The following is a 6,000-nucleotide window of genomic DNA, read 5'->3' as shown; positions in this document are numbered from 1 at the left end:
TAGAAACATATATGAATATAATTATCCACACAATTGGTGGCACAATCTACACAGAATTCTTGTTTTCTCCAAGGACAACCAATATAATGAAGGTTTTGCTACATCAATACATATAGAGCATGTTTATTTATTTCCCCTCACTGGTTGCATAGTATCCTATTTTATGGGTTTACCATAATTTACTTAACCAGTGTTCTAGTAATAAACAGGTAGTTTATTTCCCTCTTTTGCTATCGTAAGTAATGAATCAATGAAAATCCTAATAATACATCATTTCTTACATAGATAAGTAAATTTATTAAATAAAAACTAGGGGTACATTTTTGAGTAATAAGAGGCAATTAAGATATTATAATGTGGTTTCACCATCTATTTTTTAAGCTAAAAACTTGGAAAATAAGTATCTTCAGCTTTGTTTTATTTTGCATTTCTTCCCTTCTGATTTTACAAACTCTAGGATGTGCTTTGCATTGCTTTTCTGATTCATCTCTCTTCTTCATCTTCCAATCTACATAATCACTGAATCTGGTATTAGTTAATACACTTTCTTCCATCACAAAATACCTTCTAGCACTTAGCAAGGCACTGAAGGTCACAACAGTTCTAGTACTTGCCACCATGAAATATGAAATATATGTTCTATAAAGGAATTTTATCTGAATATCTGTTTTTCCCCCTTAAAACACACACACACACAAACACACACACACACACACACACACACCCCTATTGCTCTCCTCTTTTCTCTAATTCTATCACTTAACTCTCCTTTTTTTTCTTGACTCTGTTACTTCAGCAGCTCCTCAGTGGCATTACTGTACAACTTTTCTTACATGTAATTCATTTTTAATATTACCACAAGATGGATATTTCTTAACAAGATGAATATTATCACTCTTGTACTCAAAACTCTGAAACAGCTTTGCAATTTTTCCAATGAGAAGAGAACCACTATTTTGATGTTATAAATATAAGAAGAGGGGGATCTGAGGCACTTTACTTTTATTATGTCATTTCACTAGGTATAAGAAAGATGGTCAAGTCAGAGCTTATGATTTGGGGATAAATTAGAATCAGCTTCATTATAGTAACTTTTGTCTTTAGAAACATATTAACTGTGTTGTTTATTACCTTGAGATATTTACATCTCAAAGCTAGAAATTTACATGTCTGAAAATCACTTAACTTTACTGAGGTAAGGAATAGCGAAAAGTACCTAAGACAGTCAAGTACCTAAGAAAACACAAGTAATGGTAACTAAAGCTATTATCTGTATAGTTCCTGAAACAATCCTATAGGAAAGAATAATAATTTCCATTTTGCAAATGAGAAAATTGAGATTCAAGTAGGTTAAACAAGTTTTCTCGAATCACATGAATGGGAAAAAGAATCAGGATTTGAACAGATTATTATTTTACATGCAACCCAGGATCATATCACAAAACCATTTCCTGACAAATTATGAACTTGAACATTCACAAACTCATAAGTCCCTTAGTCTAAATTCATCTTTCCAGTCTAATGTCTTGCCTTTCCTATTCCCTTGTATCTGTTTCTCTTCAGCCACACCAAACTATTCACTCTTATTTCATTCAGTCACTGTTTTTATGACTCTGGATCTACATTTATTTTGTTGGAAATTTACCTTCTTCCATTTCTCTGTCTAATGGATTGCCTATTTTTAAATATTTTGACAACATATTGCTAAATCACTTAACATTTTTAATTCTTTACTTTGAGATTTGGAAGGAAAGCTATTGACTGTGACTTTCTTACCTGAGAACATGGCCAGGAGCATGAAGAGAAAGAAAACGAAAGCCCTCATGGTACCGCCAGTTGTTTCAGACTTGGCTGTTGGGTGGAGTTAAGCCTAACTCTGCAGTAGGTGCTCTTCAAAGAAACCATGCTCACTACCACCATGTTATATATTGGAAAAAATTCTTCACCCTAACTGGAAAACACTGTCACTGTCTTTAATAAATTACAGAGTAATTTTCACAAACTGGAAGGTATTGCTTCTTGAATAAACTGTCATTTTCAAAACTAGCTCCATCCATGCCCCAACTCCCATAAATATTCAAACTTTAATATCTGTCTATTAGATATCTTCCTTCCAGAAGAAAATTAAAATGATGAAACCCATCTGGGAAAGTGGTAAATTCGGTGTTCACTTTTTTATTGTTAAGGGATGGCTTATCTTTAGTTAGTGTTATTTGTTCTCCACGTTTATATGGCCACAAGAGAAACTTTCAAGTGATTTATGTGTCAATTATTTACCTTAAATTATCTTTTAAAAGCAAGTAAAAATGCATTGAATATTTGTCATTAGTAGTAATGAATGCATACAGTATTCATCAAGATGAATGATGACAAGTAATGCAGTTTTATGAGGTAACAGGAGACAGTAGAACTCATGTTTAAGAAATAACATTACACAATAGGCATTGTTGCTTCAAGTTATTACGTCAAACAACAGCTCATGGGAAAATCACCTTGGGATTTTTAGTTGGTCATAAGCTCAATGTTATTAGACATTGGAATATTGTCTTCAAGATTGGTTTCTCTAAATAAGAGAACCTTGAATCAATTGGAGCATGTCCAAGAGATAACTTTGATAATGTGAGGTCTGGAGACCATAAAGCATGAAGTAGATTTATGGCAGTAGGAAATGTAAGCTCAGAAAAGCACAAGCTCAGGAGTGTTACGGTCATTGGCTGCATCTTCTCAAGGGCATCACTATGGAGAAGAAAGATATAATTTGAACTGTTTAGTTACAGAGAGCAGAAATAGTATAAGGAAGTTCAGGATAAATATTTTAGAGTTCTAAAGAAAATTTCAACTTTGGGAGGAGAGATGAACTAGACCATTTTTCCAATTACTTCCAATTCTAAGACTTTCAGATTTAGTGGTTCTGGATTGTGTTTGATTTTCTCTTCAACTAATTAGAAGAAGGAGAAGTTTGAAAATAATAGATGGTTTCTTTTAATCAAACATGCAATTTTATGGCATCAAAAGAGACAAAGTTTAAGTTTCCTATAGTAAGAAAGCAACCTTTTCTCCCTGCATAATTATCTTCTAAACTGACTGGATTTCACATGAGTATCAAAGGAAACTTATGGAACCAGATAGAGTTGGATTTTTATATAACAAACACACACACAAATATATATATATATATATATTTTACACACATAAATATATATACACACTCAAACATATATGGATGGATTGTTTATATATATACAAACAAATACATGTGTATGTATATGTGTGTGTGTGTGTGTGTGTGTGTGTATACACACTTACAGCTCAGGTTAATTTTTCAAAAATTTTATTGTGATCTGCAGTAATATACAGATAAAATTAAATAATTCTGCAATGAAAACCCACTGATATGGTTTGGCTGTGTCTCTACCCAAATCTCTTATTGAATCTCATAATTCCCACATGTTGTGGGAGGGACCCAATGGGAGATAATTAAATAATGACAGCAGTTTCTCTCTTACTGTTCTTGTTTAGTGAATAATTCTCACAAGATCTGGTGGTTTTATAAGGAGAAACCCCTTTTGCTTGATTCTCTCTTCTCTTATCTGCCTCCATGTAAGACATGCCTTTTGCCTTCTGCCATGATTGTGAGCCCTCCCCAGCCACATGAAACTGTGAGGCCATTAAACCTCTTTCTTGGTAAATTACCCAGTCTCAGGTATATCGGTATAAGCAGCATGAAAATGAGCTAATCAATACACACACCATCAAGATTAGTCAATTAACATTTTGCTATATTTTTTCTACTATATCTCTATCAAAATAGGTAAATTTTATAGAAGTTATTTTCACATGCAGATATTCATTAATGGAACTCAATGTAGTAAATTTCCAAATAACAAATGGGTCACAACAGATGCATTTGTATTTTGCCTAAACAATTGCCTCTTAAACACTCAGTGCTCTCATCTGTCCTGCCCATGCTTTTTTCTAACTCTAGCACTGCTGATACAACACAATAGCAATATCAATAATAAATGTTGTTGAGTGTCTTGTAGGTCGGGCAGTAATAAAGTAAATTCTCATCAAGTTCATACTCTGAGGTCTTAGAGACTGTCTGTTTGTTGAAGGTGTTCTTGGTTGCATGGAGTAAGATTGCTCCATCTCTCCTTATGTACTTATTTTCCAAATCATTTCAGAAGGCTTTTTGACAAATTTTTTTTAGATGCTACAGTTATCTTAACTGAAACATTAAATTTTTCTTATAATAATGGAAATTTTCCCACCTGTGGAATTGTCTTCCATTTTTACTCTCCTTCACATTTGAGAGTAAGGTCAAAATTCTGGCTTGGAGCAGGCTCACCACACCCACATATTTAAGGAGGAGGATAATGTATTTCATATGTCTTGGAGTGAAATGATAGACCAAGGCTTTTCTTTCAGTAGTCATTATACTTGGTGGAAACAACAATAGCAATGGAGTCAAATGACCCAAAGTGTCTGTCCTTTTTTAGCTATGTGTTATGCAAGTTAATCTTAATCTCTCTCTCTCTGTCTTTCTCTCTCTCTCCTCTTTCTCTATATACTTACCTATCTAGTTGTCTCTTCACTTTGCCTACCCAGAGAGTAAAAAATAACAACAGCTATTTGTAAAATAGGAGGATCTCAGCAAAATTCTAGCGGTTGAAGCTCTTTGGACAATAATTTGTTGGAGGTGACTTAAGATGAGAATTTCTGATTCAATATACATTTATTTTTTTAAAGATGAAACTTGTCTGTAAACGTATGTTGTTAATTGTGGTTTACTAAGGGGAACATAACTCCTAATCCTGGGACTCCTAGATTAAGAGGCCTGTTTGACCTTGAGCAGGTCTTCTCATTTTTACATGTAACATTGCTTTTTGAATTGGATAAAGCTATCTCTTCCCTAGCATTTTAGTGAAAATTAAAGGAGCTAATTTGTAAATAAAAAATCCTTCTAAATTAAAAGTGTGATTTGTAGTCACTATGATTAACCATCTTTATTATCTTCATAAAGAAAATCATGTTACAACTTCAGTCATTGACCGGTCTGTTCCAGAATTCCATAAAACTCACCTGCAAAGAGGAATAAACAGGCCACACTAATAAAAAGCAGAAGGGTACCTGATGGCTTCTTGGTCAATAAGATCTGCATGGTTTATAGAAATATGTTAATAGAGTTCACTGTTGACGTTCTACAGGCTGTATTTTAAGTGGATATATGAATGAATCTAAGTACCTATAAATGTGGCAATCAGTTACAACCCCCACCTTAATTATGTAATGTATTTCCCCAAAGAGTAGAGACACCAGAAACCAAAGAAACGTCAGCCCTTAACAGACAGGAACAATAGTCAAAAACTAATGTTTAGGTAGACTGAAATGTACTACAAGTAACATACCCATAGTTTCCACTGTTTAGCCCATGGTGATAATTACAATCGAGTCATCATCTTCCAATTTGCATAAGTTAGACTTGCCTCCCTCCAGTAAAGCCTTGGATCAGAGAGCTTTCACTATGCAGTAACCTATAGGATGATTTGCACAATTTGTGTACAATTTTATTACTAATAAGTCTTGGTGGCACAACTATCAGGGAAATAAAAATGCTGATGTGAGGAATTTTGAAGTCAGGGGATTTAATGGACAAAGTAAGAGGGCACTCTCAACAATCATTGAATTAGAAACTCTAGACATTCAAGGTGAATGTGAATCATGGGGCTGTTTCCTTCGGCCTCTTGCTTTTAGTCAGCCTATGCATGATAGTTTCTTGTTTACTTGGTTTACCTGTTTTACTTGGTTTACTTGTTACTTGTTCTTGTTTACGTGTTAATTTTAACAAGTAATTCACAGGTTGACTTTGGTCCTTGTACATATATGCCACGCACACTTGTGTTCTTTCTCTTTCTCAAATCCATCATTCACTGTTTACCTTATTGTTGTTACTGTTTCCTCTTCCTGAAAAACTACTGAGCCAGAAATGTAAATGGCCAT

This window comes from Macaca mulatta, chromosome 6 (assembly GCF_049350105.2).
Source record: "Macaca mulatta isolate MMU2019108-1 chromosome 6, T2T-MMU8v2.0, whole genome shotgun sequence".
NCBI classification, from domain to species: Eukaryota; Metazoa; Chordata; class Mammalia; order Primates; family Cercopithecidae; genus Macaca; species Macaca mulatta.
The sequence above is the reverse complement of the archived record's forward strand: the minus strand, read 5'-3'. Positions refer to the sequence as shown.